Source organism: Lycorma delicatula, chromosome 6, assembly GCF_047948215.1.
Source record: "Lycorma delicatula isolate Av1 chromosome 6, ASM4794821v1, whole genome shotgun sequence".
Taxonomy (NCBI): Eukaryota; Metazoa; Arthropoda; class Insecta; order Hemiptera; family Fulgoridae; genus Lycorma; species Lycorma delicatula.
Genome location: NC_134460.1, coordinates 99,793,471 through 99,807,998, shown reverse-complemented (window position 1 = coordinate 99,807,998; position 14,528 = coordinate 99,793,471).

Genomic DNA, 14,528 nt, shown 5'->3' with positions numbered 1-14,528 from the left:
CTGGAGCCATGTAGGTTAGGGACGGGGAAGGTAGCCCTTCAGCGGAGGAGTACATCGGCTGTCCACAAGCGGAGGTTGGCGTACTCTAATGAGGCTCCAGGGACCTCGATGGGTGATCCTCCAATACGGAGGCGGTTAGGGTGGGCAGAGACTGCTGCCACAACACTCGAGGTGACTACGCTATGTCTTAATAGGCGGAGGTTGGTTACCTTGGAGGTGTTTAACAATGGTAGAAAAAAAAGTATCTTATGTCTTATCGGTAGTTTTATTTAATAACTTTAAGTAGAAGATATGTTGTTATTTATATCTTCAGACGGAATTAACCGATTTTTCATAGAAAATATGTTATTTATATCTTCAGACGGAATTAACCGATTTTTATAAAATCTTGTACGATGATTTCTGAATTCGGGTAATTGATGCTGTTTAATTTTGATTAACATTGGTCAAGGGGGTGGATGAGATACGGTGACCTTATTTCTCAAAGAGCAGAATAATTTGTTTATGAGTGAATTTCTCTTAGGGTAATACACTTTTATAAGCAGAATAAAAAAACCTAACTTCTACTAATTCTATTAATATTTGTAATTCTATTAAATAAACAGTGTTATTTGTATTAGTATATTCTGGCTGATGAAGTTATTAAAGCTAATGACTTATTCATAATTTTCCTCCTAATTAGTACTTTGTCGAGGGCGAAGCCCTCAATAGACAAGTCGTTGTCACTTCTGGGGTATTAATTTATTGTAATTTTTATTTTCTACAGTTCATTTATGTTCTTGTTTGTTTGAGTATTATAGTAAAGCTGATGTCACTTCTGTGTAATGTATGTGCTTTTGCTTAAAAAAATGCCACCATTAATGGATATCACCTGAACCTTCAAAGATCAGCTGACTCTCCAAAGATCTTTTACCAAGATCTTTTTATATAGTTTCCCTAACCTTCTGTTGTTTGAAACTCATATTCCTATCCTTCAATCGATTCGCATGTTATTTCTATTGATAAAGTCAGTTACAGACTATGAAAATGTTCTTTCTTCGGTATGTCTTCGAACAAATATATCTGCTTTACAGTATTCGTTCACTGATGGTATTAATTTCAATTTCTTTGATTATAATTTACCTACTTTTTTTTAGGTATCCAAGTTTTAGACTGATTAAAACACGTGCGAAATTGGAACTATCATCACTGTGAAGAATGTTAGTTCCGTTTCTAGACTTAACAATTACGTTTCTTTCCGAGACTTTTTATTTTTTTTTTTGCTGATCCATAGTTCTATGTATAATTTATTTTTAAAATTAATTTATGTAAATAAATATGTAATAATTAATTTATGTAAAATAACATGGAAATATTGATATTTAGTTGTTTTGATACTTTAAAAATTTGTCTGAATATTATTTTCTTTATTATTAAAAAGAATCAAAATAACGTAACTTCAGGTGAGCCATCATAATTATAATTTTTATCTTTTGTTCGGATAAATTGATATTTAAAATTCTCAACATTGCATTTCATTTTCCCGTTATCATATCTCTAGAGCTATGCTGAAAGAAGGAAAGTATGGTAATCAATCAAAAATTGGGGTATAAGATTTTTTTGCATTTCTCTACGTTTTATGACTCAGGGATAACAAAAAACAAAAAAACAAAAATGGAGATAATGTTCATGTTAGTGGAGGTAACGTGTGTTGGCGTGTTTGAAGCTTAATATCTTTTGATTGGATTAACCGATTTTTATGAAATTTGGCACAGAGACTGATAGGTAAAAGGAAATTTTTTGGTAAACTTTTGCAGTCAACATTTCCAGCGGGTGGAGTAAATAGTTTGCTTGGGGTCAATTTTATAAAATTTTTTTGTAAAAATATCCCACTTTATATAAAGCTCAGTACCTGCGTACACATGCTTATCTTAGCATAAAAAAAAATTGTTCCCAAATTTTCCCCTTCCAAAAAAATCGAAAAAGTTATCATTTTATTTTTTGCATATTTTTAACCGAATTTTTTTTATGTTTTCTTAAGAATAGCATTAGTGCAAGTGGATCAAATAATATATTGAGGGTGGAGGAGCAGAAGAAATAGGTAAAAAAATATCGATTTTTTTTTTTTTAATTGTTAAACTTTTTCCAATGTATATGAATAAACCAGTACCAGGAAAGTATAACATCTTTGTTGCCAGCTTTTTTTTCTTGATGAACTAATTAACCAAATAAGCTTGAAGTTTCTGCGTGGGAATACGAAAGTAAACAATTTTTTAGCGTATAAAAAATGTCCGATCGGAAATGTTTCCGATCGGGATTCGAACCGAGAAATATCGCATGAAATGTTGAGACGCTACCAATCCACTACGGATATCGGAAGTTGTCTTTTTCAAATAAACGATAATACTTTTTTAATATTCGTAAGCTAAACAATGTTACAAAGAGATGACTAAAAATTTAATATATCAATGTTAATTAATGTAGTTTTACGTAGTAAGCTGGCATATTAGACTCAGCCGTCATCAAAAAACTCATTATATTTGATAGATTACTTGTCCCTTCACTGAGCTCTCAGTAAGCACTTTAATATCAGCAGGTTTCAAATTAGTCCATTTAATAATGTACGTATATAGATATATAAAGCTAAATGTTAGGAAGGGGTGGTATATTGCATCTATGGCAACCACTAGGAGGGTTGATATCGATTGTTATCATCAGCAGCCATTTTGAAATGCCGCCTCCTCACGGTTACGCCGAAGGCGGTCGAATTCGCTCTTGCGCTTTAGATTGTTTAGTCCCTTCGTATCTAAATTTTCAGTAGTAGTCTCGGTTCAACCAGTAACAAACGTTGCACCTGTGCCCACTGGGTTCAAATCCCACATAGAGCTTATGTATAGTGTTCGTTCTGCCATTCCTTTGTAATAATTTTGTACTACCTCCCCGAAGGGCGTTTTCATGAAAATGGCTAACTTCATTCGCCGTTAATGATAATAATTATATATTTTTTAAATGAATCTACAATTTATTAATTAAATATTTATCTTCTACCGTCGAATCGTATATTATCATAGATTTTCTAATAATTCCTTATATATAAGCAAAATAAATTTCAATATACATATAGTTTTATTTTAAATACAAGTAATTACAGGTATTTTAGTTTAATGTATTAGCATAGATTAAATAAATGTACTATTAACTGGAATCTGATGTTTATAAAATCATGAATAAAATTATAGAATATTCAAATGAATCAATAGCAGTTTTATATTTTTGATAATCGTTGATTTTATAATAAATCTGCAATCTACATATTGAGTAGTTTTGTTAACGCTGTTGAGGAAACATGGCTCTCTTTCTGTAATAAATTAATATATATTCTATTTTAATATGCAATCAACCTGACTGGCTATTTATATTTTATCTTTTTTTATATTGTGTTTAGACAAGAAATTTACGTGTTTTAAGTTACGGTTATGTTACAATATAAATGTTCTCATGAACTTAGTAGAACATAATATACACTTGTTTGTATTAATTTATTATATTTATTTTTTAATATCAAGCGTTTGCTTAGACTATTTTAATGATTCTCGGTTTTCAAGTAGTTTCGAGTGGAAAAAGATCATTTGAAAAAAAATTAAGTGCTTATGTTTATAATTTCAATAAAACCTTAAGAAATAAATAAAATAAGCGTATACTTAACATTGTAAACTGTAAACTTAAAAACTAAAATTTTTAAAATTGTAAAATATAAAACTGTAAAAATTTGCAACGTAGAAAGAACTGGTTTTCTTTTTTTAAATGTTTCCTTTTTTTGCTTTAATTTCCCTTTCTGACTATCTTATAATGAAGTAAAGGGAAGATAGTATTAGTCGGAAACTATTCGCCCTTGAATTTCGTACTGCTGTAGATTTTGAGGTCAGAAATCTGAAAGGGGTAAGTGGACCTGTACTCAAAATATCAATTTCTTTTCAACTTTAATTATCAAAATTGAAAATCCAACTGTATTTTATATTAATGTAGATGACATGGAAATATTTTTAAAAAAATCTGATGTAGACACCACATGACTTACTTGTACGGCTATTAAGTTACATATACACATTTTTTTAAATGAAAAGTACAGAACATTTTATTTCATTAATAACTTCTGATATATTTTTTATTTTTTAAGTTGTTATTATTGAATTATTATTTACTAGCTTACCCCGTCGCGACTTCGCCCACAACATAGATGTACATTCACTCTCAATGTGTTTTGAATAGCAAACTTAACTTTTATAAATAAAAAATATTTAATCAACAATATTATATTTAGATTTTCTTTAAATCTGATAAATCGGTAAATAAACATTTTTATGAAAAATAATGAAGGAATATACGATAAACAATGAACTGTTGCCCAAAACTTAAATAAAGGAAAACAAAAAAAGGAAGATAAGAAAATTGAACAATATTTGTTAGACCAATCCATTTTATGAATGAATTAAAATAGTTCAATATAAAAGTCCAATAAAGATAAACAAGAAATTTATTACAATCTCAAATCTAGCATCCCCATTGCGGCTTTGTCCGTGCTCTATGGTTACTTGCGCTTCCCGTCACGATCAGAGGGTCATGACTCGCTTCGTTCTTCCTTCCCGTTTTCTCCCGTTTCCTTTTTCTTCTCCCGTTTCTCTTTCCCATACTTCTCTTTCCCCTTCTTCTTTCCCCATTTCCCTTTTCATCATCCTCTTTCCTCTTTTAACTTTCCATTTCCTTTTCCCGTTTTCCCCTTTAAATTTTTCCCTTTCTCTCTTCTTTCCCGCGCATAAATCGGTCCAGTAGTTTTTTAGTCTATAGCGGACCCACATATCGGAAACATTGCATTGTAATCGTAAAATATTTAGTATAGCGTTTGTTGCTTTTACGTCCAACAGATAGCGCTGTTAACACGAAATTTAGTTTTTTATCGATTTGAACCCCTTAAAATCAGAATTTCGCAAAATCCTTTGTTAGTGCACGCCTGCTTAAAGATACGAAGGTACCCTGAAAATTTTAAGTCTCTACCTTTAATAGTTTTGGTTGTTCGTTGGTTACGAGTCAGTGAATCATTATGAGTCAGAATATTCTCTTTTATATAAGAGATTGTAAAACTTTTTTACAGTAAGAGGTTAATAATTATTAATAAATCAATATATTTAAATTAAAAAAAAAGAGAGATGAAATCTGATTCGAACCGATGTGCCTTCCCCTTTCTAAAATCCAAATATTTCATTAATTAAAACTTTTTTTGGCTATAAGTCTGGAACCAATGAAAATAAGTAACTTAAACTTATGAAATATCGTTGAAATGATCTCAATGAGGGCTTATTACTGAAATGAAGAAAAATTCCAAAATCCAAATTTTTTTGATTATGGCTTTTTGGATACTTTTGGTTCAGCGGGTTGCAATCAGAAGGGAAGGTTCACAGCTAGATATTACAACAGTCCTAAATCTAAAATTTCAACATTCTACGTAATCGTTTTCGAGTTATGCGAGATACATACGAACACATATTCATACGTACGTACGTAAGTACAGACGTCACGCCGAAACTAGTCAAAATGGATTCAGGGATGGTCAAAATTGATATTTCCGTTGAAATCTGAAAACCGAATTTTTTCGCGATTACAATACTTCCTTGTACCGTACAAGGAAGTAAAAATTAGAAAATAATTTAATGAAAATGTCCTTTTCTAGAGACATCGACAATGACCGAATCACTTTAGAAAAATTTTATGCTGAAAACTGATCAATATTAATTTTTATTAAGTATAACAATATAATAATAAATAATTTTAATGATGGACTTCAAGCATTACGAATGTAACTTTTTTTTTTAATTTAAATTAATAAAAAAGGTTTTTTTAAAGAAAATTTAACTAAATCAAATAAACTTTTTTTTAGATCAGGTCTAATCGTATATTTGGTACTGAAAAGAGTTAGATTGAGGAAGCTTATTTTTCTTTAATGATCAGCAATTAGCCTACCCAGTCATGTTAGGAAAATACGTAGAATAATGTGTATAATTCTATTATGTCCATCTTAGGCCCTTGTTAACGTTTTTGTTGTAAACGTGAGTTGTTAGATGTTAATTCATTTCAATTTCGTTAAGAGCCGAGATCCTCCTCTTGAGTGAATTTAAACTGCTTGAGGCAGTGTTTAAAACAGCTGCATTTCAAATTAACATGTTTGACCTAGGAAATTACATTGTTTTCTTTGGTAACTCTCTCTCCATTAATAGTTGACGTTTAATATATTCTTTGTATTGTTTACTTTTCGTATATTGAAACGATTATTATGAATATAAGTATCAATAGAGTATCATTTTATTGAAAACATTTCCGTTTAAAATTCTTGGTAATAATTTACACTCTTTTCGTAGAAAAACCAAAAACAATTACGGTTTTCTGTATATTTTTTATACTTTAGTTTATAATTCTGGTTTAATGAGTTGGTTTATAAATAGCTATATAATCTTGCTTGAAATCCATTAATCTATTTTTTTTTGTAAAAAAAATCTTTTTTGGTCAAATGTTAGCATCTAACTAGTTTAATAGCTCAACATTGGTGAAAAGTGTATATTAATGTAATTTCACAACGAAGGATTTCTAGTTTTATGATCTCTAATTAATTCTCGGTTGTCAGGCCTTAGCATATAACGGAAGAAATTATTATAATCGATTAAAAAATTACGTATCCGGATTTTAAAATTTTCTCAATGTTTTAAGATTCCAATCCTGTGTATAAAAACATTTAAAAAAATAACTTAGTCTTAATAAATAATTTAACAAATTGCATCCCATCAACAGAATATATTAATTCATTAAAAAAATACTTTTTATCATTTTATGCTATTCTTTTTTTGTCTTCGTTGAGGGTTTTCGCAGATATCTGCTTCATCTGTGCTTTTTTTTTTGATGTAACAAATAAAAAAAAAAAAAAAACAATCAAATTTGTAAATTGTAGAGATAAATGTTTATTATTGTTACAGAAATAAAAAGGAAAATATTTAATTTTCAATTTTTCCCCCGGCTTATTTCATTGGCCGAGATAAATATCTATCTCAATCATTTTAATTATATTTTAAATTTATTCTTCATAAAAAGATCATTTGAAGAAGAAAGTTAATAAGTACTCAACGGACACAAAACAGAAGAAAAAGGAGTAGATGATGAAATTCTTAAATTAATACATCTAAATAATCCGATAGTTTTTTTTTTGCACGCGTGCATGTGCCGCCGGCCTTCACGGCGTGAGTGGTAGCGTCTCGACTTTTCATGCGGAGGTCCCGGGTTCGAATACCGGTCAGACATAGCATTTTCACACGCTACAAAAATTTCATTCATTTCATCCTCCGAAGCAATACCTAGCGGTAGTCCGGAAGGTTAAAAAAAAAAATGTGGTGTGCAGAGATGACAGTTTTTACACGTCGGAAAATGTTTGCTTAAAAATATGAAGTATTTTAGGATATCGATTTTTTAAAAGTTTTGAAAAATAATCGGTTTGAACTTTATGAAGATGTTACAGATTTTAAAATGTAAAATAAAATTGTTTATTTAAATAGAAAGTACATTTTTCAGGTTTTTTAAAAAAATTTTCTTTATGATATTAAAATGATAAAAAATTAAATATATCATAATTCACAATAAATTAATGCAGGGTTGAATTTAAATTTCTTTATTATTTTGATACGAATTTTCACTTGACTTTTTTTTTCAATCAATTTTTTTTTTTTTTTAATTTAAAGAAGTATTTCTGCCACTTACTTTTTATAAAATTAAATTAATATGCGAAATCGTAAAATTGATAGGAAAAGTCGTAACCAGCAAAGAATTAATTAGACACCTTACTCGATTGAATGAAACATCGAGTAATACTCACTTTGATTCAAGAGAAAGAAAATAATTTCGGAACTGATTCTAGAGCTTAAAATAAGGAAAAACGTTCATTTAAAAATTCTTATCGTTCCAGCTAGTTGTCGAGTTATGGCTAGCCAAACATTTCGCTCGGATTTCAATTCTCCCGGAGAAATGAGGTCATACAGAAGTTTTTTTAGGCGTTATATAAGGTAAACTTGATGTTGTTTATGGTTTTAACCTCAAAAATCGAATAAGGACGGTCGTAGAACTATAACTGCCGTAGTTTTTATGGTGTCCATCAGAAACAGAAAAATTCGATGACAAAATTCATGCTTTTTCAGGCTTCAAGTTCAATAACAATGTTAAATGTTAAAATTTTAAATTTTATTATCAAAAGTTGTAGAGAATCTAATCCTGAGAAATTTGAAGTGATAAAGTCTATAAAATAAAACAAACAAAAAAGTCAACTTTTATTATTAAAAACAAAACAGCAAAACCTTATTGGTACTTATTTTAAAATAATTAAAAACATTATTTTAGTACAATTAACTTTTAATAATTTTTGTTAGAATGGTACACTTCCCAGCGATCATGCTTCATCTGAATGTCAACCGGTAACTGGTGATGAAAGGGAAAACATGTTTAGGTGGTGCAGCTTTTTAGTCGAGTTTGAGTACTCATAGGGTGTAGACGTATTGTTGTTCCGCTCTGCAATTTTTGCTATTTAGTTCGCTTTTGGTGTTTTTTGTTTGGTTTGTTGGTTAGTGAATTGTTAACGGGCCTGTGAATTTTCGTGAATTTTGGACATGGATAAACACAGCTTTTTTGATTTTTTCTTCGGGTTTGTATTTCCCATAAGAAATACATTGAAGTTGGTTTTACATAACCTATTACTTGGTGAATACTATTCTAAGTCGATCGACAAGTCGCTACAGGAAGAATAAGCATCATCTTTCTGGTATATAAGGACTTTGAAAATATTCCTGAGCTGGTGGTACAGAATGTTTTTTGAAGTTCCACAGCGTTACTGATTTGTTCGGGGAACTTATTTTCCTTATAACTCCATATCCGTACCCCCAATCCCAAATCCCTCTTGGATCTTCGCGATCCATACCCGACCGCATATTTTCCCCCCGCCAAACATTTTTTTTATCCCCCTCCAAATCCGACCTTGGAATTTGAGGAATACATTTTATCTCCTCCCAAAAAAACCCAGGCCCCCCGACCCTAACCGGCTCCCCAACCCCCCAAAAAATATCGAGTGGGGGCTCAAATTCTCAGGAATTTTGCCCTCTTCATTATCTGGTGAACTCTCTTTTCTAGGATGGCTGAGCCTCCTGAGGAAATGGAATTTGAGGCTTCCTTTAGAAGATCTAAGATAGAACACCCGTCATTACGCCGTCAACTAGTACCGCTGATCTGTCTAAGACACTTGTGCCTGATAAGGGGCCCGAGGAGAAGCCTACAAAACGAGGAAGATTGCCTAGTAGTGATTCGAGCGAGGAGGCTGCGTAGGAGATTGAAACATTAATTTAGGAGATAAAGGGACTTCAGAATCTGTGTAAAAGTCATCCCACGACTAAGAAGACTATTACTTTGTCGGTGAACAGAATCCTTAACCTTGCCAAGGATGTTAAAGAAGTCATTGAGTATTTGGAGGTCAAGAAAAATACGTCTGACAAATATACGCAAACGGTGAGAAATGATCTGGATACACTGCTGAGCATGTTAAAGTCCGGGACCATTGAGGAGTTTAAACAAGTGCTTACTGGAGATGGCTTAATCAGGCCTATGAAAGGATGTCGGAGGAGAAGGGGCTACCTGTCGAGGAGGATCCCCAACCCAAGGTATACATCAGAAACTTCAGAGAGCAACGAGGAGAGCTTACAATGATGTAGACGAGTTACTTGTTGCATACCGACAAGCAAGAAAGTCCCTTTGTGCAGCCATTAAGGAGGCCGAGGCGAAAGCCTTGGCGGAGCTGGTAGCCGATCTGGACGTTAATCCGGAGGGGAGGGGGCGTATAAAATTGTCATGAACAAGTTTGGCGCTCCCATAACCTCTCTATCTCGCTTCGGGTGTCGAGGAGCTGTTCCCAGTAGCTGAAGCCCCGTGGAATGAGATAGCCCCGGAGTCCGGGGTTGGACGAGGTCCCGGGATCGCTCGTTAAATTAATGGTGACAAGACATCCTTGGGTCATACTGGACGCCTATAATACAACTTTGGAGAGGTGTCGCTTTCCTTCCTGTTGGAAGGAAGCGCGATTGGTCCTGGTGCCAAAGAAGAGAGACATGCTTGGGGGTGGTGTCTCATATCGTCCGATATGCTTGCTCAGCACCCTGGAAAGCTGTTGGAGAGACTTATCGCTGATAGGCTCTGGTGCGAGGTGGAAGCGAAGGGTGGGCTTTCCCATGATCAATATGGCTTTGTTAGGGGTAAGTCCACAATTGACACGTTGAAACGTGTAACTGAATGGGCTGGGCGAAGTAGTGGCTCTGGGCGTCGACGGAGGATCCCGTTAGTGGTCCTCCTAGACGTCAGAAACGCGTTTGGTAGTCTCCAGTGGCCGAGGATTATTGATTTGCTAAGAGAGAAGAATATAAGTGGGTATCTCCTTGGCATATTTAACAGTTACCTACATTGCAGAAGGCTTAAAACCCCCACAGAAGATGGTGAGTTGGTTTTTGACGTGTTTAGTGGGGTTCCGCAGGGGGTCGGTTCTCGGCCCACTCATGTGGGACCTCGCTTTTGATGGGCTTTTCAGACTTGAGTTTGATGGGGACGTTGAACTTGTTGCATATGCAGATGCTTTGGCCCTCCTCGTGGCCGGACTCACTGAAGGAGAAGTTGAGGAGGTAGCCAATAATACGGTCCGGCGAATAAGTTGTTGGCTTGAGGTGAGTGGACTACAGTTAGCACCTAATAAAACCTCCCTAGTAGCGTTGGTCGGGAGAAGAAGATTGCGAGAAATGCAGATTAATGTTCTGGGACCAGTATTCCCATGTCGGGGTGGGTTAAGTACCTCGGCGTGTGGTTGGAGAGGAGCCGAAACTACAACGTCCACCTTCAGCAGACCTTGGCACGATAATCTCGGTAAGCTTATACGTAACCACAAAGGTCCTCGTGCTTGTAGGCGACGTATAATACTGACGGTGGCTTCTACCATATTTTATGCCGTCCCTGCGTGGATAGAGGCCCTTGAAAAGAAAAGGAATGTAGCTAAAATATCGTCGCTTCAAAGACGTGCTGCGTTGAACATTGCGGCCGCATACCGCACGGTTTAGCAAAACGAAATTGAGGTCATCTACAGGATTCCCCCGATGCGGCTGGGTGCATTGATGCTCCGGCGGGTTATCTTGGTATGAATAAGACCGAGTCTAAGAACTTACTTCTGACCGAGTGGCAGGAGGCCTGGAACACCTCACTTACTGGTGTATGGAGGCGTAAATTAATTCCGAGAATAGATGTATGGGTTCAGAGAAGACTGGGTGAGGTAGGTTTCTATATAACGCACTCCTTTCTGGACATGGCGAATTTGAAGCCTACTTACATCGATTTGGCAGGAGACCGTCTCCTCTATGCAGGTTCTGCGATCTTGAGGATACCGTTGAGCACACCATCTCAATGCCAGCGGTAGGATGTGGTCAGACAAGATGTCGGGTTAAGCTGGCGTTCTCCGAAAGAAACAGTTCCATACATGTTGACAGGAAGAACGGAATGGAACAAGGTAGTACACCTAGAAATTAGTATCCTGAAAACTAAAGCGATAGAAGCTAGAGAATGGGATAGAGCCTGATTCAGGACCCCAGATCAGTAAGAGGACTGATTCACCAGCAAGGAATCAGAGTTCCATACAATGGACTTGAGATTCAGGTGAAGAAAGTGACTTGAAGGTGAAGGGACGAAGGACAGCTCCCTGTGGAGCCGTCGTGCGTCTGCACTTGTGCGGATGGGCGATGGTGATGAAACACGGGGATTCTGGACCCCTGGACCCTAAGGCAGCTCCTGGGCCCGCGCAATGCTTAAACTACAGGACCGACCCCGGAGGAGGAGGAAAGGTGAGATATGAGTTTTAGTCGGTAGGGTGCGGGTACACATAGGCTCTTAATAACATCTAGCCGAACCCGTGTGCGTCCGCGCCACTCCCCAACTCTTATATAACAAAAAAAAAGATGGTGCAGCTTAGTTCTACTATGTACATGCGAAGAATTTTTATACCACTCATCATTTTACAAACTACAGTATGGAGGATATTCGTGCTAACGGACTGCGTCCTAAACATGTTCAAAAAGTTCCAACATCTCCAGCTTGGGGACCATTCCAGACGACTGCAGTTTTATCATTAGGTTTACAATAATTTACGCTTAGTTTCGGTTATACTATTTTTGGACTTTTAAACGTATTTATATAAACAACACAAGGAATTCACATCGGTAGTCTGAAGAAAATCCACATGCTGTAGTTGAATCAAATTTTCACCAACGATTTTCGGTGAAAGTTTGATGTGACATGATCGACAACTAATTAATAGGCCTTGTCGTATTAGAACAACATGTCACGGGAAGAAATTATCTGGAATTTTTAAACAATGAATTTCTTGCTGTGCTTGAAAATTTCTCATTGGCGAAACGAATTAAAATGTACTATCAACTTGATGGATTACCAAGTTGGTGCGAAAATGTATGAACAGAATTGAGTGGTTTTTATTGTTAACTTATTAACAAAACTGCAATCGTCTGGCACGGTCGCCAAGCTGCACATGTACCAACCTTTTGAACATGATAAGAACGCAGTCTGTGAGCATGTAAAATCCTCCATACTATACTTTGTAAAATGGTGAGCCGTGTAGAAATTCTTCACGTGATCGTTGTAGGACTAAGCTGTACCACCTGAAGAATGTTTTCCGGTTTATCATCATATACCATGAATAGTAGTATTAATTTCGAAGCAAACAGTTAGTGTAGCTGACCTAATTTTTTAAAGGTCTAAATTTATTTTACTAAAAACAGCTGTTTTTACACAACTGCCCAAAAAGGAATTTAATATATTTATGTTGTATGTATGCTTTTTCCACTGTAGCAGCTCAACAGTTGAACCGATTTAGATGTATGATGATCCCACGTTGGAATCCTTACTTTACCATGAGTGTTATGTTTATATAAATTTTAAAAATATGAAATTAGAATTATACTATATACAAGATTGACACCCGCACGCTTTTTAATTATTCTATAAAGAGTATTGTTCATCAGCAATGTGTTTTTTGACAGTCGTTTTTAAATTTTTTCTAATTTCTCTCTTGTTACAAATTCATAACTTTTTCTGTTTTGTTCTAGTTTGTTTTTAATAATAAAATTTGATCTAATTTTTGGTTTTCATAAACTTTATCATATCAATTTTTCATAATTAGATTTTTTACAAGTTTTGATAATGAAATTTATGTACTTAATAGTCATTTAACAAAGTTATTGTACTTTAAACTTAAAAAAACTGTTTTTGTCACAAAATTTTTCGTTTTTAGTTGGATACCATGAGAACTACAGGAATTACATTTCTGGGACATATTTTATTTGATCTTTACATCAAAAAGCATAAGAAACCATCAATTTTATCCCTTATATAACGCCTTAAAAATTTCAGTATGATCTCATTTCACCGGAGGGATTGAAATCCTGGTGAAACTTTTCGCTAGTCGTAACTCGATAACAAAGAGTTTTCGGATATATGTTTGTATGGACATTTTTCTTTATTTAAAATTCTAGAATCAGTGTCTAAATTATTTATTATTTTTTCGGAATCACTCTATATATTAATATAAAATTAGATTACGATAATAATTTATTATAAGTAAATGTTTAATAAATACGAGCAATCTGCGTTTAATTTCATTAATAAGCATCTTAATATATATACTTGCTGCAGAGGCGTGCCCTCCGGGCGGGTTGCCCTGGCGGGCAGCGTCTCCTAATGGTATTCCTGTCCAAAATGGGATGAGGGGTCAAAAATTGATTACCTCTTGTGTAAAAATTCTTTTTTTGAATGATGAAAATTGATATAATGAAAGTTAAATTACAAATTTAACTCTAGAAATTGATACTAACGAATCGGGTTTTACCGTTAGTGATCGGTACATTCCGGTCCCTAATTTTGGTTACAGTTCATTATTTTATGAAGAAAAGCAATCACATAAAAAATCTGATGTGGACACCTCATGACTTCCTTGTACGCCTATTAAATTACATATACATATTTTTTTTAAATGAAAAGTACGTAAAATTTTATATTTCATTAATAACTTCTAATATATATATATATATATATATATATATTTTTTTTTTTTTGTTGTTATTATTGAATTAATATTTATTGTAAAATTATTTTACAATGAGAAAATTATTATTTTACAAGAAGAAGATTCGAACTGAATCTTCACCTTGTTGATACAAATTCGAGTATTTCGTTAATTAAAATTTTATTTGGTTGTAACTTTAGAATAAGTACCACTTATGACATATCGTTGAAAAGCACTCAGTGAGGGCTTATTACTGCGCTTAAGAGAAAGTCCAAAATAATTTTGTTTTTGATTTTGGGCTTTTTTGGACACTTTTGGTCCAGTCCGATTGCAATCAAAAGGGGAAGTGTACAACTAGATGTTACAACAG